This window comes from Schistocerca cancellata, chromosome 1, assembly GCF_023864275.1.
Source record: "Schistocerca cancellata isolate TAMUIC-IGC-003103 chromosome 1, iqSchCanc2.1, whole genome shotgun sequence".
NCBI classification, from domain to species: Eukaryota; Metazoa; Arthropoda; class Insecta; order Orthoptera; family Acrididae; genus Schistocerca; species Schistocerca cancellata.
The window spans coordinates 312,684,891-312,708,905 of record NC_064626.1 but is presented as its reverse complement, the minus strand read 5'-3'; the positions used below and the strand labels follow the sequence as shown (position 1 = coordinate 312,708,905).

The 24,015-nt window shown below is 41.7% G+C and overlaps 1 protein-coding gene across 1 annotated transcript in view; it reads left to right on the top strand.

Annotated features, from left to right (window-relative positions):
- Positions 1–5,476: 5,476 nt before the first annotated feature.
- The window catches only part of LOC126172840 (uncharacterized), a 131,028-nt gene continuing 112,489 nt past the window's right edge, over positions 5,477–24,015 (top strand). Inside the window, exon 1 of the mRNA XM_049920911.1 lies at positions 5,477–5,576. The gene's annotated coding sequence lies outside the window, so the exon portion shown is untranslated. The remainder of the gene's footprint in view (positions 5,577–24,015) is intronic.

The window sequence follows — 24,015 nt, the reverse complement described above, 5'->3', positions numbered from 1 at the left end:
TTTTAACTGATTAATACGTTTTTCATCTTAAAACAGGGAATCGACTGTATTCTTTCCTTGTCAGCAATAACGGCCAGAAAAATAGGGTGTGTTCTTTACATAACTGAACGTGCAGCAACGTATCGACTTATTATTATCAAAGGGTCAACTGACAGCAGGAGCAGACCCAAGCTTGTCACTGTTGAAATTGGCTTTAAAACGTAGCAGCCGTCTAATAAAGACTCTCAACACTACAGAGCTTATATTGACGCTGGATGAATTTGTTAATGGCCGAGGCTAAGTTCATAATGTCTCTTGACAAAGCCCATGTGAGAAATTCAACAGGCAGTTACAAACTGAAAGAACGGGAAAAGTGTCGCAAAACTTGTAAATGGATAGAAAGAGGAACGTCTATTTGCCGGAGATGGTATAATCATAAAACGAACAACATCACCTTTAAGGCAGTAAACATTACCCTTTCCACACGTTTTTACAAAATTCTGTCAAAAACCTTTACATTTGTTACGGAAAGCGAGTGAGTATTAAAACCCGAACAATTTCCATACGCGAGGCTTCCTACAGGATTACTCGTACAACTAATAATATTAATGATAAAATTCGTTAATGACATAGCCAACCTCTTGAATAATATGAAATGGATTGGAGCTCAAAAGAAATAAAGGCGAAAGTATTGAGAAGTAGCAGAAACGAGATAAGGAATAAATGTGTAACATACAATAGATACAGTTAGTTAGTTAGTTACATGTTGGATCGTTTAAGGCAGTCTTTTGTCGAAATTATATGGAACGAGTCGCTTTACAGGATGCATATACATGATTAGTGTTAACGTTAATTATGAAATTATTTTTAGGCCTATTGATGCCAGTAAAAACTAGTGCGTACTTTGTTGCATATTTAACGCCTTGTTGAGCCTCTGACAGCTTTAATCATGGGCAATAAGGATCATTTTTCCCATGTTGCTGTTAAGCATTCTTCTCATATAGTAATGGGTTATTTGTGACGAAATTCATTAGCGATTATAAGCAATGTGATGGTGCAGTTCAAATGCCAAACTCCTTCAAGAAGTGCGTGGTAGTGGGTACTTAAGATTGTGTCAGTTAATTATTGGAGCTTCTTCTCGTTCCATTGGCATATGAGAAGCGGGAAGAGTGATTGCTTAAACGCCTCTGTGCGTTCTGTAACTAGTTTAATATGCGTTCTGTAACTAGTTTAATCTTCCCGTGATCTACAGCAGTGATTGTAGGGTGCTGTAGCACATTCCTACATTCCTCACTTAAAGGTAGTTCTTGAAACACTCTAACAAAACTTACACATGTTAGTTCGCATCTATGCTCAAACGTCTGGCAGTTAACAACAAACCTGTAGACGTTAGTGTTGCTCCTCTGTGTATATATTTAGTATCCGCTCTTTATTTCATGTGGATCCCACAGACTTCAGCAATATTCTAGGATGGGCGGCACGAGCGTTCTGTAAGCAATCTGTTTCGTAGACTGATTGCATTTTCCAAGGATCTTACCAATGAACCGCCGCGCGGAGTGGTCGCGCAGTTAGAGGCGACATGTCACGATTGCGCTGCCCCTCCCGCCCGAAGTTCTAGCCCTCCCTCGGCATGGGTGTGTGTGTTGTTCTTAGCATAAGTTAGTTTAAGTAGTGTGTAAGTCTAGGGACCGATGACCTCAGGAGTTTGGTTCTTTAGGAATTTACACACATTTGAACATTTTTACCAATGAACCGACATCTGATCTACAGTATACAGGGTGTCCCAGGAGGAATGGGCAGTATTCAGTGATTTGACAAGAACGATCATTCGAAGCAAAAAGTCCAGTAAACATGGGCTGTAAATCGGATAACTTAAGAGCTACGAGCATTACTTCATTTTCAAATGTCTTCTGCTGCAAACTTTCCATATCTCTAATGGACATGGGCTCTAAAATGCTTGCCTTAAAGCTATGGGCACTTGTTCAGTGGAAGAGAGGTGTTTGACAGTAGCAAAGATGAACAAGTGCTCATAGTTCTTAACTTAAGGTACGCATTTTAGAGTTCATGTTTCTTACACATTTTTACTTCGAATGATCGTTCCTGTCACATCCCTGAATACTGAACATTCCTCTTGGGACACTCTCTATCATGACTAAAATGAGGGCTAACTCAACTGAAAATTCTATACAGAATCTGATCACGGTCCTATTGAGCTCTGGAGATTTGCTAAATTTTACGAGGAGTATTCAATTAGTAATCCAACACATATTTCTGAAAATAGATTGGTTTATTTCAGGATTCCAATACACTATAATTTTCGCCACTCTTTTGGCCACAAAACGCTGCCTCCGATGAATGCGACGGCCTTACACCATCTTACCGAGAGCGCCTGTATGCCCGCTTGGTACCACTCCACTGGTCGACGCCAGAGACGATGTCTCGCTGCATCAATAACCTGCCCATCATACATGTACTGCTTCGGGTGCAGAGCAATCTTCACTGGGCCCAACAGATGGAAGTCGGAAACGTGCGACATCCGGGCTGTATACTGGGTGAGGAAGAACAATCAAGAACAACCGCCAAGATGAGAAACATAGAAGTAGATATCCTCGGAGTAACGAAGCAGCTTAAATCACTTAATAAAGGCAAGGCCTCCGGTCCAGACTGTACACTAGTCCCGTTCCTCTCAGAGTATGCCGATAAAATAGCTCCATATTTAGCAATTATATACAACCACTCGCTCACAGAATAATTCATACCTAATGTCTGGAAAATTGCTCAAGTCACACCAATACCCAACAAGGGAAGTAGGAGTAATCCGCTGAATTACAGGCCTATATCACTAACGTCGATTTGCAGTAGGGTTTTGGAACGTATGATGTTTTCGAACATAATGAAGTACCTCGAAGAAAACGATTTATTGACACATAGTCAGCACAGTTTCAGATAATATCGTTCTTGTGAAACACAACTAGCTCTTTATACTCATAAAGTAATAAGTGCTATCGACAGGGGATGTCAAATTGATTCCATATATTTAGATTTCCAGAAGGCTTTCGACACCGTTCCTGACAGGCGGAATATCGACTCAGTTGTACGACTGGATTCGTGATTTCCTGTCAGGAAGGTCACAGTTCGTAGTAATAGACGGAAAGTCATCCAGTAAAATAGAAGTAATACCGGCGTTTCCCAAGGAAATGTTATAGCTCCTCTATTGTTCTTGATCTATATTAACGACATAGGAGACAATCTGAGTAGCCGTCTTAGACTGTTTTCAGATGATTTACCGTCTTGTAAAGTCATCAGATGATCAAAACGACTTGCAAAATAATTTAAATAAGAAATCTGTATGGTGCGAAAGGTGGAAATTGACCCTGAATAAGGAAAAGTGTGAAGTTATTCACATGAGCACTAAAAGAAATCAGCTAAATTTCGATTACACGATAAGTCACACAAATCCGAAGTCTGTAAATTCAACTAAATACTTAGGGATTACGATTACAAATAGCCTAAATTCGAAGGATCACATAGATAATATTGTGAGAACAGCAAACCAAAGACTGCGATTCATTGGCAGAACACTTGGAAGGTGCAACAGGTCTACTAAAGAGACTGCTTACACCACGCTAGTCCGCTATATTCTGGAGTACTGCTGTGCGGTGTGGGATCCGCATCAGGTGGGACTGACGGATGACATAGAAAAAGTACAAAGAAGGGCAGCTCCTTTTGTATTATCGCGAAATAGGGGAGATAATGTCACAGGCATGATACGTGGAACGGAGTGGCATTCATTAAAACAAAGGCGTTTTTCGTTGCGATGGGATCTTCTCATGAAATTTCAATCACCAGTTTTCTCCTTCGATTGCAAAAACATTCTGTTGGCGCCCACCTACATAGGGAGAAATGATCATCTCGATAAAATAAGAGAAATCAGAGCTCGCGCAGAAAAATTTAAGTGCTCGGTTTTCCCGCGTGCCGTTCGAGAGTGGAACGGTAGAGAGACAGCTTGAAGGTGGTTCATTGAACCCTCTGCCAGGCACTTAATTGTGGATAGCAGAGTAATCACGTAGATGTAGAGGCAGAACATTCTAATGAAGTTTTGCGAACTCCTCTTGGGTGCGCAGACTTGTGTGAGGCCTTGCGTTGTCATGGAGGAGAAGAAGTTCGTTTGCATTTTCGTGGAGACAAACAAGCTGCCGTCACTTCTTCAGTTTACACTTCAAAGTTGATCGTTGCACCATGAGGAAGCACATCAAACAGAATAATCCGTTCAGAGTTCCAGAAAACCGTCGCCATGACTTTACCGGCTGAGGGTGCGGATGTGACCTTTTTTCGTAGGAGAGGTGGTTTGAACCCATGTTTCATCACTTGTAACGATGTTCGACAAAAGATTTTCACACTCAGCCTGGCAATGCGCTAGCAATTCCGCAAAGATGGTCCCTCGTTGCTCTCTAACGTCTTGTGTTAGGCGGCGAGGAACCCACCGGGTACCCCAACTGTTGGCCGAGTGTGTCAGCACTGCCAACAGAGACGACGAGTTGTGCAGGGAGGTGTTTGATTGTAATCCGTAGTTCAACTGCCCGTACGTTCCAACATTGAAGGAACCACAGTTGGATGCGGCAGGCCGGCATGTGGGAGATCGGATAGATTTCCGCGACTTTGTAGCCATGATGACAGATCCCTCATCCAACGACTCACCGTGCTTTTGTTCACTCTCACGTCTCCTTAGACATTCTGCAGGCACCTATCAATGTCTGCGCAGCCGTGATTTTCCACCAGAAGAAATTCTATTCTCTGCCTACAACGCACGTACGCTACACACGTCATCTATCGGAACTTCATGAAACTAATGGGGCTGAAGCGAGAATATTCCACGATGTCCCAAAAGAAATTCCACATTTTTTCAATAGAAATTTACCGAGAAAAAATGCATTGCACTACTAAAAGAACACCCCTGGTAGCCATTTCAGGTTACGCAGTACCACTAGCACTAACAATCTGTTTGACTCATCATTGCGATTGTGCAAGCAGTGGGACACTACTTCCGGACTATTATTTGTAAAGAAATACTTCGGAACGAGGTTCATCATTTCTCTTCTTGTTTTTCTGCCGTCAATTTCACATCTTGTATCTTCATTTAATTGCCATAAACACAAAAATGACTCCGAGCACTATGGTACTTAACTTCTGAGGGTAGGATTTGAACCTGCGACCGTAGCGGTCGCGCGGTTCCAGACTGTAGCGCCTAGAACCGCTCGGCCACTTCGGCCGGTCCATATACACAACAAATAGTTAAGGACGTAAGTTAAGAAGAGACAGAAGCAGAAGAGCAAGCGGTGGCGAGTCGCACCAAAGCAGCCAGAAGAGTAATGAGCCACAGCTGAAACAAACACTCTGAGATTCTTTGGCGCAATCTTCCGGGAGAAAACCGGCGGACGTCATCGGGCTGCGTGGCAGGATGTGTGCAGGAAACGTCGGTCTCACTGACGCAGACTGCGGCCGCCGCCGGAAGAGGAGCAGTGAGTGTCCCAGTCAGCGCACAGTAGTAGCGGCTACGCCGACGTTCGCCTCTCGCTCTGTAACAAGATCGTCGACAGGTAAGCACAGCAACCATGCGCCACTAGCCGCCGCCCTGCACCGCCTGTGACATTTGTGACAAGACATCACGAATCCAGTCTCACACAATCCGGGTAGAAGCTGTTTGTCAGGAAAGGCGTCAGAAGCCATCCAGAAATAAGGAATCGAGATCCCCCGTCGACAGCATCAGTCATATCGTGTGTATAAAGTGCCGTCCGCCCCCGGTAGCTGAGTGGTCAGCGCGACAGAATGTCAACCCTAAGGGCCCGGGTTCGATTCCCGGTTGGGTCGGAGATTTTCTCCGCTCAGGTACTGGATGTTGTGTTGTCCTAATCATTCATCATTTCATTCTCATCGACGCGCAAGTCCCCGAAGTGGCCTCAAATCGAAAGGCTTGCACGTGGCGAACGGTCTACCCGACGGGTGGCCCTAGGCACACGACGTTTATGAAGTGCCAGTCGTGTTTCATGAGAAATGTATGTGTTAAGATATAATGTTTTCTCCGAGGTATTTCTGATATGTTCCTAAATTCAGTTACACGGCAACGTCAGTGACACTGCTCCATAATTCAGCGCATTACATCTGTTTCCCTTCTCGTGTGTTAATCTGACCTGTGCACTTTCCAGTCTTTAGATACGGACCTTTCGTATAGAGAGCGATTGTTTATGATTGCTAAAAATGGCGTTATTTCACAATGAGGCTTCCTAAGGCAACTTTCCTTTATTAAGTGATTTAAATTGATTCACTACACCGAAGAAATGTACTTAGAAATTACTCATGTTGGCAACAGTTCCAGATTCCAATTCCAGTATATTTGCTCTACTTTCTTTAACGCAACAATTCCGTAAAACCGTTGTTACTAATTCCACTTTCAACACCATGTCGGCGGTAACATTACCATCGTTATCACGTAGTGAAGATATGAACAGTGTTTGTCGATAATATGTTTCTTAACAGGCACCGCAATAGTGTTGCCTTAAGTTCACGGAACACGTAATTATGGATAGGCAGAAAGGGACATATATTTTTAAGCCGTCTCTCATTCAACACCTGCTCCAGCACTGATACATTAGAAACTCGGCGCCTGTATATGAACGGCAGTAGTCCTGATGAAGATGTATATATTACTGCGTGAATTTAGGCTGGCTGTGTGCAATATGAGCTTTGTACTGCTGATGCTGCGAGATATAGCGAAGTCCGTATCTGAAAGGGAAATGGTACCGTCTGGAACTAATGGAGGTGTTGTTTGTTCAGGAAATTCGTGTTCCTTTTTGTTATATATTACTTCTATATACATATTAATAGCACATACTGTGTCACATTCCATCACGAGGGCCCGAAAGTTTTTCCATGTGAAGCAAAACATGCCACAATGCTACTCTCTATTAACCTGGTCGAGCTTTTTGCGTTCTTCAATTCATGAACACGTTCCGTCCTAGACGAAAAATCCACAGTGCTACATAACCCCATTCCAAAAGATACTGAGGAAATATTTAAGTCCTAAGCTACAATGTTGTATAAAAATACGGTTTTCAGAAACTTTGCATCACATCTCTAATTACACTGCAGTGCCATAGGGCCAAAAAAGAAAGAGATTTATTATTGCACCATCGTATTCATACAGTTCTCTTTCTTCTCATGTTTGATGTGCGATATATATATATATATATATATATATATATATATATATATATATATATATATATATATATTCAAAAAGAATACCACAACTTTAAAAATGTGTATTTCATGAAAGAAACATAATATAACCTTCTGTTATACATCATTACAAAAAGTATTTAAAAAAGTTTTTTTTCACTCAAAAACAAGTTCAGAGATGTTCAATATGGCCCCCTCCAGACACTCGAGCAATATCAACCCGATACTCCAACTCGTTCCACACTCTCTGTAGCATATCAGGCGTAACAGTTTGGATAGCTGCTGTTATTTCTCGTTTCAAATCATCAATGGTGGCTGGGAGAGGTGACCGAAACACCATATCCTTAACATACCCCCATAAGAAAAAATCGCAGGGGTAAGATCAGGGCTTCTTGGAGGCCAGTGATGAAGTGCTCTGTCACGGGCTGTCTGGCGGCCGATCCATCGCCTCGGGTAGTTGACGTTCAGGTAGTTACGGACAGATAAGTGCCAATGTGGTGGCGCTCCATCCTGCTGAAATATGAATTGTTGTGCTTCTTGTTCAAGGTGAGGGAACAGCCAATTCTCTAACATCTCCAGATACTGTAGTCTAGTTACAGTAGCACCTTCGAAGCAAAAGGGACCAAAAACATTATTGGCTGAAATGGCACAGAAAACGTTCACCTTAGGCGAGTCACGTTCATACTGAGTTGTTTCCCGCGGATTCTCGTCGATTCACTTCTGCCGAACTCAATAACACAAAAAGCTTTCTGTTGAGCGGTCGCCATCTTAGCATCAACTGACGCTGACGCCTAGTCAACAGCGCCTCAAGCGAACAAATGTACAACTAAATGAAACTTTATAGCTCCCTTAATTCGCCGACAGATAGTGCTTAGCTCTGCATTTTGTCGTTGCAGAGTTTTAAATTCCTGAAGTTGTGGTATTCTTTTTGAATCACCCTATATATATATATATATATATATATATATATATATATATATATATATATATATATATATATATATATATATATAGAGAGAGAGAGAGAGAGAGAGAGAGAGAGAGAGAGAGAGCGTTACTAACTAAATCAGAAAAAACTTTGAGGTATTGTGAAAAGAGCATGGAGCAAGAAACGGAGGATAGGATAAAACTTTTGCACTTATACTGCTGCGAACGCTTCCGTTGTGCTGATATCAATCGTCGTTCTCCCCGCACTCTGGTGGGCACCTACATGAGAATATACGACTACAGGCAGTGAAGGAGGATCAAATATCTAGGAGAGTGTTTGTCAGTAGTACACACATGTCAATCGGGCTAAGTCGATGAACAGTCTTAGACAAAAAAACTGACCGCCAGCCAGCCGCCACAGAGACTAAGTCCGAGTCGTTCACTTAAGGTGGCCAATAAAACTGACCGCCCCTGACAACTATAAGTCCGGCCATCTGCACAATCTGGCAACACTGTAAGATGCGGAAGTGTTAGGAGGAAGTGTTGTCTACTTCCGAGATGATATGGTTGTAGTGACCCCGTGGTCTTGCGCTAATCGTCGTGCAATCTAAACGTAGAGTCGCGTGTTTGCGTTGAACTGATATATATATATATATATATATATATATATATATATATATATATATATATATTCTTTTTTTACCGCGTTTCGGTCTAAACTTATGAGTCTGATTGAACATCTAAGACAATTCGCATAACACTCTACCCACCCGCAATAACAAGTATTTCAGAAACAATTCCGCAGGACAGCGCGTGGCTGCGTCGCGATCATAACAGCTCAAGCTCGGGCGTTTCCTCGCGCTGCAGCGGCTACCGGCCAGACACCACCCGCCGCCTGAAACCCGGCGCCGCCCATGTGAAAACGGCGCCACGCTGTCAGTGTATGTATCAATGCCATTTTCGAATTTGAAGTTCTAGTTAGTATCTTGCAGTTAAGTATTGGATTTTGCATACCTGAAAATCATGCACTACGGTTAAGCATTGTAAAATTGAGTCGCAAGTGGAAAAAGGTGTAACATCTGCAACACAATATTTACTTTGGTATAACAGAGGGGTGAATGTAGAGGAGGCAGCTAGAAAGATTTGAACTGTGTTTGGAGCGAGTGCTTTTGGGAAAAATACGCCAGAAAAAGATATTCTTGTTTCAACAAAGATCGTTCTGGCATGAATGATTTTCCACATTAAGGAAGTCTCGACTACTGATATATGTAACAGATTACCATTTTTCCTTCATGCTACATTTGCACTCAACAGGCAAAGTTCAGAAGTCTGGTGTAGGAGTACTTCATGCTCTAATTCGAAACAACAATAATCAACGGAGTGACTATTATTGAATGTCATCAGGTCGCTCATTGAGCATTCCTTTGCAGTACTGTTACTGGTGACGTGTTGTGATGCCTTTATCGTTAACTTCCTAAGAAGAAATGAAAGGCTGAGCCCCACCAAAAGACGTAGACTAGAGCAAAGAGTAGTGTGAACATAATATTTTACTTTTGATAGCTCCAAAAGTGTGTTTTGGACTACACATTCTGCCCCAAGGGATGTGTGCAACACAGCTGGAATTTGTTGTCAACGATTGAGACACCTTTCGGTCGCAGTGTAAGAAAGTCGAGCAACAAAACTACATCACCTTTGCTACTGCATGATAACTCACTCTGTTGATTTTGAGAAATAAAACTATCCAGGACATTGATAGGAAAGTAGACTCTCAGACACTTGTATTGTTAGGGAAGTCCTCTCTCAAGCACTTGTCCCTCTCGTCATGTATTCGTAAAATTTTACCTTTTCCGCTCTTGATCGATCAACCGTCAAGGCAATTCATTTCTAGACGAAAATACTCTTAAAACTACAATGGTTTAACGTGCTCGTTAAAACAAGTAGGTTTCTACGGGTGTAGAATTTGTAAACAACTGTAGCATTGTCAGATTGTTTTAGATATCGTGAAAGATAATTCAGCTGCTGATTAATTTCTCTTTGATGATCACTGTTGCGTTTAGAAAACTAATGGAAAATGCAAATAAAGTATTCATTTTACTAATACAAATTAAATTCAGCTTACTGCAGAAACATCAAGACAGCAGTCCATCTTAATAAAGCATTAAGTTAAAAAATGGTTCAAAGGGCTCTGACGCACTATGGGACTTAACTCCTGAGGTCATCAGTCCCCTACAACTTGGAACTAGTTAAACCTAACTAACCTAAAGACATCACACACATCCATGCCCGAGGCAGGATTCGAACCTGCAACCGTAGTGGTCGCGCGGTTACAGACTGTAGCGATGCATTCAGTGTCTGTTAGACGATTGATCCTATTTTAGCACGAATTAGTAGGATATTACTGACTTTTGACTTCGAAAAGATCTGTATTTACTTCATTTCCTGTATCATTCGCAAGTCTTATGAAAATGTGGAATTTCATAGATAAAATTATGTATTAACAACAACAACAAAAATGTCGGCAGAGAACAAAAGTGGCATTATCAAATTGGCAGTACCGTGAGGTTTTCGCTCTGACACTAAGGGTTACTGTAAGTAGCAAGACGAATTTTGCTCGAGCGTTATCTTACGATTCCTTTATTGAGTTTGTATCGGCCTGCTTGTAGCTCTACCACAAAAGAATTAAAAATCTGGCTTTCAGCGAGTCTAGAAAGGCGAACGACAGCAGCTTGCACCTGGTAGCCAAGCATGTTACCTGAGAAATGGTATTTTCCTAAAGTGGGAAGACATTTTTTTGTGGTTGAATTGTTGGCAAATATCAGCCAGACGTTTGCCGTTGGTCTAAGCGTTTCGGTGTGTTGAATTTGTGCAAATGCTTTTTCTACAGGTTTTTTTCTGTCCCAAATAGAGAGTTGAAGTCTCCCATTAGTATTTTCACGTCATCTTGGTGAATTTTGCTCATAGTATTTTGGAGTGTGTTCCAGAATTTTTCGACATTTTTGGTGTTTTTCTTATTTTCGATGTTGGTGGGGGCATGTGCATTGATGGGTGTGTATTTTTTACTGGGGCTCTGAATGAGCATATTCCTAAATCGATTGTTGATGGCTGTGATTTCTTCGACAGAGTTCATGATAGATCTGTGTTCGAGAAAAGCAATGGTGAAGATTGGTACGCCTTTCGCTACCTTTTGTTGTATTTTGCTCTTGAAGATGAAATGGTTTCCGTAATGCAAGGTTTCATTGTCAGTTAGTTGTGGTTCTTGAAGAGCAATGATGAGAATTTTTCGTCGGTCGATTTATTATGTGAGATTATTTAGTTTTCGTATTTGGATCAATGTATCGATGTTTAGTTGTAAAAAAAAAGTTCTTATGTGTGTGAAATCTTATGGGACTTAACTGCGAAGGTCATCAGTCCCTAAGCTTACACACTACTTAACCTAAATTATCCTAAGGACAAACACACACACGCCCATGCCGGAGGGAGGACTCGAACCTCCGCCGGGACCAGCCGAACAGTCCATGACTGCTGCGCCCCTGACCGCTCGGCTAATCCCGCGCGGCGTGTAGTTTTTAAATGCATGTTTTCTGCTTGTAGGTAAATTTACAGGTGATCTTCAATATTCTCTGCCGTGCTAACCTGGACTCCCCAGAATCCGAAATTCCAACTCCCGCCTGTCGACAGCCGGGTTGCGTACCACCTGGGGTAAAGTTGACTTTGCTTGCACAGTTCATGTTTGCTTGTGTTTCGTTGGTTTGGCCTGGGTAATTCCAGGATCGGACAGGACCAGAAGGTGTTGAAGCCTTTGGAAGCAAATATTTTCAGCCGAGCTCATTGAGGTAACAGACGGTGACCAGAGTAGCGGTGGTTTTCACTCAGACGTGTCTAGATTTTGAGTTCAACGGATTGAGTAGCCGTTCAGGATTGTGTTAGTATTTGGTTCACCCCAAGTATTTGATTTCCTCTGTACCACCCATATGGGGGATGGTTTCCCCTATCGGCCCCACGGGATTATTATTATTATTATTATTATTATTATTATTATTATTATTGTCATTTCATCAGCAAATCCGATATGGTGCATCTCCCCACCACTGAAATAGATGTGCATTGTTCGATTCAGTATTTCCGTCACATAAATAAGGGTTATAATTACGTGACATTGCTGCTAGTAGACATATTTCTCACTTTTTCTTAGGCAGTTCCTGCTTGTTATTCCATCATAGGAATTTATGTGCGCAGCGTTGTTGCAATACAGACGTTAAAATTATCCGATTTCTGTAATTTCATTTCGATACCAGATCGTTCTAATAGGATGCAGCCAGTCAGGCTTAATGTGGATATCCGAATACGACTTTCATCATTTGATAGACTGGGTAAACCACATTCTTAATCGGACGGTTGAATCTAGATCACTTATTTATGAAAGGGCCTGAATTCTTAAACACTGTGGAAAACAATAATACAATGTGCTTATTACTAATATGTTATTTAAATATAAATATATGAACGAACGAGATAACAGTTTATTTACAGGAGCAGAGCCCCATCCTTCATAGCAAAGCAGTGCGAGATTGGTTTCAGGGCCAAGAGAGGATAAAGCTGTTGCCGTTTGTTCCACGATCACCGAACGTCAACCAGATAGAGAATATGTGGGCAGAGGTAACAAGGCCATTGCCATGTGGACCTACAAGTGCAAGCGACCTTTGGACGAATATAGAAAACGTATGGTGGGAAGTAAACCATCACGCTACACTGTCGACGTCTTGATGAAATCAATGCCCCTACGCCTTCGAGAAATCTTACGTAATGATCGTGGGTGGGTTGGTTACTAAAAGTATACTCGTCCACAAAACCCATGTGGACAATTATCTGATAGTCGGTCAAGCTTTGCTTTGTCGCAGGTCTTTAGATACAAGTCCATTTGCTTTTAGTCTCCACCTTACAATTCTTGCAATGCAAGGTAATTGAAAAATCTCACCCACTCGACGCCAACTGAGGAATTGACTGGTGCATGTGTTGTTCAACACACTGTAGTTGTCACCCTCACTGGAATCAGTGACTGTGTGTGTGTGTGTGCGTGTGTGTGTGTGTGTGTGTGTGTGTTTTCGTGTTCACGCACAAGCTGAATCAATAGTATTAACATTAGAGAGACAACTAACAATAAATATTGCATCAAATATGACTAAAGTATTTTAATGCGATGGGAAGTGACAAACTGAATTTTTACCCAACCCACGCCCTGCATATTACGTTAAGTAAGATGTATTCACTCCATAGTATCGTTAGCAGAGACAGTGCGCTCGTGTTTCGAGGCTCGCGACAAGTGCAGCGATTAGCAGTGCCCAATGCCGCCGCGATTTGTTTATGTTGGCTGAGCGTAGACACTGCAGCAGACGCTACGCCATAAGCAGAAAGAAATCACCTTGGCTCTGTCTGCAGTGAGCGGATATCACTGCCTGCGTGTTCTTATAGTAACCAACGTGAGACTCTACTCACAGGTGCCATGGAGCAATTGCAACGGGTATCATGTCATTAGTCATCAGAATATTAACCAGTGATGAAATGTCCACTCTATTTGAATCCCAAGAAAATAGGAACCTTCTCACAAAGGAAGGTGAGGTGATACGAAAATTTATCCAACATACAAAAATTAACTGCAGGGCTTTCATGTATGCAGTAGTAGCACACAAGGAAATATTATGTCTTTGAAGCGTATATTTCCTTTCCTCTTCTCATATTCACGCCCTTGTTTTAGTGTGAAGTGAGAAAATAAACACGAAAAACTAAAGTTCCTGAGAAGCATATCAGTCATTTCCTCTTCTCATATCATAACTTTTATTTTAGTATGATGTAAAAAAATAAACAGTTTAAGGTTGTGAAGCATAATATGACACCAGATTCTTATCGTAGGCGCTATCGGAAACGCAAAAAGCAGGGATCTGTCCATTCTTTTGTCCAACAGTCTGTCTCCCGCTAGGAGATTCTTATTTAAGGACCGGTGGGCATCAAGTTCTACAGCAGAACAAGCCTTATGTTATTGTGCTAATTACGGTATGGAAAAAATGCAACAAAGACGATTTCCCCTAAAGCAGTGGGGATATTTGCAAATGTCTGTATTCAGCAATGACTGCCAGCTGCCACAACACTTCACAGAATCCATGCGGCAGGCAACACAACTGTGCGTGCACTTCAGACTTCATTCAGTAAGATGTCAGGAGATGGATGGAAACGTTAAATTAACGTCGCTTTCCGAGTCGTATTCAATCCAGAATTGAGCGTTCTAGCAATTACACTTTTGTAATTCACATATGAATATTCCGATAGCCAAAAGAACCCGTTAGTGTGAAACTATCGGGAACGGCATTAATATCAAACTGCAAGAACTTGAGACAATACGTGGACTCTTCTCTTCGCTGGGTGACCTATTACTGTTATTTAGGATTCTCTCCGTCCTAGACGTAATGCAAATGGAACTTCAGAGGCTCTTTTCGCTATTCTTGACAAACATCAGCAACTTGTAATCACTGCGAGTTACAACTGCGTGATGATATGGCTCAGGTTGTCAGTAGTTGCGGTGGTGTTATGTTGTCAAACTGCTTACAGTAACGTTAATGGTGTCCCACACAATTTCGCGCTGACTACCTACTTAAGTAAAGATAGTGTTTGGCGTCGTCCCTTCTCTTTATTTGGCCTCAGCTTGAGTAATGGTTCAAATGGTTCTGAGCACTATGGGACTTAACATCTGAGGACATCAGTCCCCTAGAACTTAGAACTACTTAAACCTAACTAACCTAAGGACATCACACACATACATGTCCGAGGCAGGATTCGAACCTGCGACCGTAGCGGTCGCGCGGTTCCAGACTGAAGCGCCTAGAACAGCTCGGCCACCAACGCCGGCAGGCATACTTGTATACTGACCATTCGTTATTTGACTAAATATGAACTACAATCTGATTCACATATGTATGACATGGGTTAGCGCCGGCACAAAGCAATGACTAAGGGTTGGATGCCGTTGAAGTCCCGATACACTGATGGCAAGACAAATGTTCGCAAATCACCTCTACTGCTTCAAAAAATAATTGCATCTTAAATATCGAAGGGCCGACGTCCACACTGCCACAGCGCGTTGAAATACAGTTAAGACGGTAGATGAATATTTGTGACCGACTGGGTTTCGAACCTGGATCTGCTGCTTACTAGACAGACATGCTGATCACTGCACTATTATTTTTTTTTTAAAGTTTGAGAAGACTTTCAGCACCAGGTAGGCGGAGGCAAAGAGGGCAGGGGTCGAAGATCCGAGGCCTGGCCTCAATGCCTCCCCCATACCTGTCACTGAGCAGCTGCATTATTCCCATGTATTCCATGTTTGCACCCATATACCTTTAAATTGTGGAACAAAATTGAGCTAGTAATTAAGGTAAAATAAATTACAGATTGCCGCCTCCAATGGCGTGCGTTCCTTGTAGAACATAACTTATACCAGTGAAAATACATAACAAACATTTATTTAGAAATATATTCACAATTTAAGTTATTTGCGCTGGATGGATATGAGGTCTGTGAGAAAGCCATATATTTTTCAACAAATGAAAAAAATTTCGGAGCCGGAGGAGTTTTGCGAAATTTGAACAGTTCGGATTTTAGAACCAACGTAGAAGAATTTTCCACGAATTAAAAAAGTGAAAGAATAGTATTCTGCTTCTAATAATAAAAACTGTCCACCTCTTCGTAGCCCACATAAAGCAATAGATAAAAAAAATTTGAAACTATTTCTCATATTTGTTATTCTGCTTCAGCGTAAAATGTTCTTCTGCAATGTAAAACATGTACTCTTCTAAGTTCTAAGTTCTGTTTGTTGCGACGTAAAACACAAACTGTCCCAGAAGCCACGAATAACTTTTATTCTTTGCGGACGGGTAACATTTCCAGTCGGGTTGTAACGCTTCAGTGATCGGTATATGACTTTCTGAGGTTCTGTTGTAAGTGCTAATTTCTTCCTAGTCCAGTTCCAAATTCTGATTCTATTTTCAAATAAGATGATGTGCGCTACAGTTTCTACAAGCCGACATTCGTCGCAGTATGGAGATGATCTCAATTTGATTTTCCATAATCGTTCCGCTGAGGGTATGGTTTCGTTTACATCGTCGCACCATACACCACTGACTCTGGTAGAATTTTATTGTTGATATTTTTCCAGACGTTCCTCCAGTTTTTTGTAGGTTAATTTACCGGAATTGGTTTGTGAAGACGATTTCTGGTAATATAATCATAGACGGTTCTAGTGTTGGTTTGTGCTGGTGGATGTCTTATACAGCTCCAATCGCCATAGTACTTTCGGACGTAATCTAGGCTAGCATACTACATTAACAGGAGCGTTCCTATCCCCAGGATCTAACGAGAGGAACAGAAGTTTCGTGATGCCTTTTTTAGTGGCATGTATTAGTTTAAAAGCACGTCTTTAATTCCAAGTCCTCCGTTTTGCCTCTGCAAATACATTTTGTTTCCACACATACCAAGAGGCTACAGCTAATATTTTATGTGCAGGGACCTGCAGTATCGGTAAGACTGCTGCGACATGATATATTTTGCTAAGTATGTATGTATTTATAAAGTGAACTTTCTGCAGTCGGTCTAATAATCGCATGTCGTGGTCTTTCAACAAGGTTCCGATGACATTAAGTTTCCGCTCCCAATTGTTCGTGGCCATGCGCTTGGGATTCGCCCTTAACCTCAAGCCGAGTTGGAATCTCTTTTCAGTTACATCTAACCAGTGCGCACCTGTTGCACTATTGTAAGAACCGAGATGCAGGTTGATTTGGCTACAAGAATGCTTATGCTGCTCCAGCATGACGGGTCTCCTGCACATTCTAGTCGTCAGGTCACATTATCCAAACCTAGCATTTCCCGGAAGGTGAATCTGTAGATATGGGCAGTTTTCTTGGCCTTCAAGGTCCTCGGACCTTATCGCTTTGGATTTTTGCCTGATGGGATGGTTAAAAGCGAAGTCTACAAATAAAAAGTAAACCCAAGAGCCGATTTGATCGTTCGGGTTATGAACAGTGCAGCCCTCATAAAAGAACGCAAAGAGAAGTCAAATGTGCATTGAAGTTGGTTGGTGAATTTTTGAAAATCAACTTTGAATGTCTTCATTTGCCTTTGCTTTGACTTTGTTAGCGTTTCGTACTAACAGCTGTATCTCTGTACTCAATAAAAAGTGGATGCATTTATATGGAATTTTTTTTCGTCTGTACTACCACGTGCTAAAATATATACTATTCCTCCTGAAACACCCTGTATATGGATATATGTGTGGTGTCTGTTCTTTCGGACATGTCCGAAAGAAAATGCTTCATGGCATTCAGCAACGACCTACGATCTAGTTGCAGAGGCTGATAGAGATTTCAGAGCTGCTTGGCTGTCTGAATAAAAGTAGACTCTACGATTTTTGTAGGGTCTACTCTAATTTTCCTCCGTGCACATGCTGACAGAAAAAAAACGTGTAATACTGTGGCCATCATCCCTAAAGAGATTCTAGGCAGTACACCAGACCTGGTACTTTCATCTGTTTTCGACCTGTCAGTAAACCACTATATTATGTCTCTTGCACGGTGTTGTGGTTCGTTTTTCCACTGCTCCCAGCTTCCAACTGTTACGTGGCAACGTTTATTGAAACAGCTAGAATTTATTGTGTAGTTAGTCGGCATTTCCCCAGCCATCGCCTTACTGATTTGGGATTCCGTATATTCTAACTATATCCAGTTATTTCCAATTTTTAGCCTTTATGTCGCTGCCGCTGCCTCCATTTTAAGCCACAGATGTAAGGCGGGCATGTCTAGCATAATATCCATTCCAAGAGCTGCTAATTCCATCTGTTTGTGAAAGCAGGCCAGTCTGCAATTTGCCAGACTCCCTAGCAGCCACCTTCTGTTCGACTTTGTTGTATTATAGGCCAATAAATTATCATTGGTCTTTCTGCAGGGATGTATATCCAGTACGTACTGGGTTTAGACCTCAGTTTACCCTACAGCAGCTCCTAGTGCTTATAATATTATCTTTCGCAGTGGAAAACATTCTTTATGTGAGGTGTTCATAATAGTTTTCCATCCAGGGCTACCTCTAGATACACTACAACCCTCTCTAAAGTTTCATCGAGATACATAATTTTTCAGTATGTGTGCTGGACATGCTTCTCCATAAATAATACTACACCAATTTTCGTGGGGCTCGTCTTTAAATACTTTTTCACAATGTTCAGTGCACATAGGTTTAACAGTACTAGCAAAGTTTCTAAGTCTTACTGTGAATAGATCGTCTACTTATTCTATTCAAGAGTAGTCTCCCGCATTCAGCTCATCTATGAGTTCATTCACCACTAGGTTCTCCATCTCTAACCATTTACTCAAAAAATGATTCAAATGGCTCTGAGCACTATGGGATTCAACATCTATAGTCATCAGTCCCGAACTTAGAACTACTTAATTCTAACTAAGGACATCACACAACACCCAGTCATCACGAGGCAGAGAAAATCCCTGACCCCGCCGGGAATTAACCATTTACTCGAAGGTCGTATTACTCGACATCCCGGAAGATACAGAGAGCATCCAGAAAGGGTAGTGCTTTTTCCACCTTCCCAACAAGTTGGTGAAGTGTTGCTTCACATGATTTGCTTCGCAAGTATTATGAAAAAGTTGCAACTCATGGATAAAATTATGTATTCACAACAACAACAAATATGTCGGCAGAAAACAAAAACGTGGCAGTATGAATTTGACAGTACCTCAAAGTTTTCGCTTTGACACTAAGGGTTACAAAAAGAAACAAGACGAAATTTGCTAGAGCGTTGTCTTACGATTCCCTCATTGAATTTGTATCTGCCTGCTTGTAGCTCTGCTACAAAAAAATTAAAAATCTAGCTTTCGCCGAGGCTCGAAAGGCGAACAGAGGCAGCACGCACCTGACAGGCAAGCACGTTACCTTTTTTTTGATCGATGTGTTTGGTCGTTGCGGACGTCACATGACATCCGGTCAAGTTCGTTTTTTTTTGTTGATCCTTCCACTCAGTTTTTTTATTACAGAGGCCAATCAGCTCTCTGACCGAACACGCTGAGCTACCGTGCCGGCATTACCTAGGAGCTAGCGAATAGGCACGGTGTTTTTACCCTTACTTATTGACACAGTAAGCGCTATGGCAGATAAACCGCAACATAAGAGGCGACAGTAGTTGTATTTCCCATGTGGAACGACTTTCGTGGACTCAAAAGGATTAACTGATATCCTTATGTCACATCTCAAGCGAAAATCACTCAGTATTAAATTGAAATGACACGATAATATCAAGTGAATTTAGCAGGATAGTTCTGTGCCATCAAGGAAGTAACTCGTCGGTCACAGAGATGCCAAACATATTCTGCGCTGTTGCCAAGTTTCAGATATACCGCCAGGAAAGATACCAGCTGATGTGTTCTGTGAGTGACCTCGGAAGTGACTACAGCTTCGTTTCAAAGTTGCGGGTGGCGAGGGCCGCAAGTTCCTCATTATATGTCAATGAGTCTTATTCGCATTTCTGTAACTAGGTTTAGGGGCTAAAGTGCAATTACTTGTAATACATCGATGCACTGAATGCAAACTAAATGTCATAAATTAATAACTGCGGCAATGATTTGTGTTTTACTGACTTAATCGCACCGAAACCTTGAAAGCGTATTCACAAGACGCGATTCACAGTTTTGGAGCTTCTCCAGTGGTTGAGTTAGCAATGTATATTTGCTGTACAATATTGTTATTGAGATAACTGTCATTGGCACATCCACCAGAAGACAGGCATGGCCTGGCTTTTTGTTGTCAGCTTTCCTGACGGATATTCTGCCTTTGTTCGAAACATGAAGACTTAGAGTGAATTCGAATATTACATATGGCGAAAATTTGATGTGTCTATTCTTCCAGCTCTAACATTCAAATAACAGTTACAATAAGCGGCAGTAAAGCGCCTGTGAATCAACAGTTAATAATGCAATCATAATTAGTGGAAGCTGACAAATTCCATCTGTTATCTGATAATTGTGAAAAACTACTTTTTTCATCTTCACGGCACCACAGTATGAACCCAAGGGTTTGATAGGATACCTATACTTAATTTCGTTGTGATCGTTTTCAATGACAGTACGGGAGGAGCAAAACCATCTGACTTGAAACATACTTTTCCAGCGGGATTTGAATCTTTGGCTACAGTTACAGTAGCACGTCCAGTGAGGTATCAAGAGTGTGAGCAATCACTCATTGCTATAGTATAGGCTAGGAAACCTGCTTCTCTCTAGAAGCAGGTTTCCGACAAAGTAAACGATGAGAGACACTGTCGCTATCACTTATTAAACAGGAATTGTTCAGAAAATTACAACTATATCTTGTGAAATGAGTAGGTTGATGCAGCTCCAGTCCGGCACTATCACTGAGTAGCCAAACATTTTCCGAATAGCACTTAAGATATAAATGTATGTGTGTGTGTGTGTGTGTGTGTGTGTGTGTGTGTGTGTGTGTGTGTGTGTCCGTGTGTGTGTGTCTGTTCTTTCGGACATTCCCGAAAGAACAGGCACCACACATATACAGGAGGTTATATGGCATTTTTTCTGCAATTTGTCTATACCACCACCTCCTACAATATTTACTATTCCTCCTCAACATCCTGTATAATTATTTGGGTGTAGACGGGTCATCGAAAATTTTCAGTGCTAGACGCACAACATCGTCCGAACCCTAGCGGGAATACAGTGTGGCCGCGAGCGAGGGGAATAATGGCCGGGTGGGGGGTGGGGGTGGGGTTGGGGGGGGGGCTGGGGGTACCGCGTGTGTAGACAGGTGCTGAAGAGAGGTTGGCTGCTGTATCCCGACAGTTCCCACCGTCAGAGGTTCGAGTCCTCCCTCTGGCATGTGTGTGTGTATTGTCCGTGGCATAAATTAGATTAAGTAGTGTGTAAGCGTAGGGACAGATGACCTAAGCAGCTTGGCCTCATAAGTTCTTACCACAAGTTTACAAAATTTTAAATCCAAAATACTGCATCTCGGTTCTTACAATAGTGCAATAGGTGCGCACTGGTTAGACGTAACTGAAGAGAGTCTCCAACTCGGATTGTGGTTAAGGGCGAATCCCAAGCGCATGGCCACGAACAACTGGGAGCGGAAACTTAATGTCATCGGAACCTTGTTGAAGGACCATGATATGCGACCGTTAGACCGACTGCAGAAAGTTCACTTTATAAATACATACATACTTAGCAAAATGTCGCAGCAGTCTTACCGATACCACAGGTCACTGCACATAAAATATTAGCTGTAGCCTCTTCGTATGTGGGGAAACAAAATATCTTCAAAGTAGTCGTCCACACGACGACTTTGCAGATGCAAAACGGAGGACTTGGAATTAAAGACGTGCTTTTAAACTAATACATGCCACTAAGACGGGCATCACGAAACTTCTGTTCTTCTCGTTAGATCCTGGGGATAGGAACGCTCCTGTTAATATAGCACGCCAGCCTAGATTATGTCCGAAAGTACTATGGCGATTGGAGCTGTATAAGACTTCCACCAGCATAAACCAACACTAGAACCGTTTATCATTATATTACCAGACATCGTCTTCACAAACCAATTCCAGTAAATTAACCTACAAAAAACTGGAGGAATGTCTGGAAAAATATCAACAATAAAGTTATACCGACTAGAGTCAGTGCCGTTTGGTGCGACGTTGTATATGAAGCAATACCCACAGCGGAACGATTATGGAAAATCAAATTGAGACCATCTCCATACTGCGACAAATGTCGGCTTGTAGAAACTGTAGCGCACACGTTCTTATATGAAAATAGAATCAGAATTTGGAACTGGACTAGGAAGAAATTAGCACTTAACAACAGTACCGCATAAAGTCATATACCGATCACTGAAGCTTTACAACCCAACTGGAAATGTTATCCATCCGCAAAGAATAACAGTTATTCGTGGCCTCTGGGACAGTTTGTGTTATACGTCGTAACAAGCAAAACTTACAAGAGTATATGTTCTATATAGCAGAAGAACATTTTAAGCTGAAGAAGAATAACAAATACAAGGAATGGTTTAAATTTTTTTATCTATTGCTTTATGTGAGCTACAAAGAGGTGGACAGTTTTATTGATTAGAAGCAGAATACTATTCTTTCACTTTTTTTAGTCCTGGAATATTCTTTTACATTGGTTCTAAAATCCGAACTGTTCTAATTTGGCAAAACTCCTCCGGCTCCGAAATTTTTTTCATTTGTTGAAAAATAGATGGCTTCCTTACAGACCTCAAATGCATCCAGTGCATAATAACTTAAACTGTGAATATTTTTCTGAATAAATGTGTGTTATGTATTTTTCCGTCACACTTTTCACTAGTATAAGTTATGTTCTACAAGGAACGCACGCCATTGGAGGCGGCAATCTGTAATTTATTTTACCTTAATTACTACCTCAATTTTGTTCCACAATTTAAAGGTATATATGAGTGCAAACATGGAATACATGGGAATAATGCAGCTGCTCAGTGACAGGTATGGGGGAGGCATTGAGGCCAGGCCTCGGATCTTCGACCCCTGCCCTCTTTGCCTCCGCCTACCTGGTGCTGTCTACTCAAACTTTTTTTAAAAAAAATAGTGCAGTGATCAGCATGTCTGTCTAGTAAGTAGGAGATCCAGGTTCGAAGCCCAGTCGGTCACAAATATTCATCTACCGTCTTAGCTGTATTTCAACGCGCTGTGACCGTATGGACGTCGGTCCTTCTATATTTAAGATGTAATTGTTTTTTGAGGCAGTAGAGGTGATTTGCGAACATTTGTCTTGCCATCAGCGTATCGGGACTTCAACGGCATCCAACACTTTCATTGCTTTGTGCCGGCGCTAACCCATGTCCTATATATGCAAATCAGATTGTAGTTCATATTTAGTCAAATAACGAATGGTCAGTATACAAGTATGCCGGCCGGGGTGGGTGGCCGAGCGCTTTTAGGCGCTAGTCTGGAACCGCGCGACCGCTACGATCGCAGGTACGAATCCTGTCTCAGGCATGGATGTGTCTGATGTCATAAGGTTAGCTAGGTTTAAGTAGTTCTAAGTTATAGTGGACTGATGACCTCAGAAGTTAAGTCCCATAGTGCTCAGAGCCATTTGAACTATTTATGAAGTATACAAGTATTTACGAACAGTAGAGGCAGGATTGCATTGAACTGATTCCTTAACCAAGTGAAACGTAGAGTACCTGTCTAAAGAGTCATTCCAGCTGCATAGCTGAGGGTAATATTTGTTAAGCAATTCATTGCAGAATTAATGTAATAGCCGCACGATGATCTCTGTAGTCATACTGTATCATTAGCAGCCCGCGAATGGAATACTATGTTCTTTAAATCGGATTACTCAAGCTGAGGCCAAATAAAGAGAAGCGACGACGCCAAAACACTATCTTTACTTAAGTAGGTAGTCAGCGCGAAATTGTGTGGGACACCATTAACGTTACTGTAAGCAGTTTGACAGCATAACACGACCGCAACTACTGACAACCTGAGCCGTATCATCACGCAGTTGTAACTCACAGTGATTACAAGTTGCTGATGTTTGTCAAGAATAGCGGAAAGCGCCTCTGAAGTTCCATTTGCATTACGTCTAGGACGGAGACAATGCTAAATAACAGTAATAGGTCACCCAGCGAAGAGAAGAGTCCACGTATTGTCTCAAGTTCTTGCAGTTTGATATTAATGCAGTTCCCGACAGTTTCACACTAACGGGTTCTTTTGGCTATCGGAATACTCATATGTGGATTACAAAAGTGTAATTGCTAGAACGCTCAACTACCTTAATA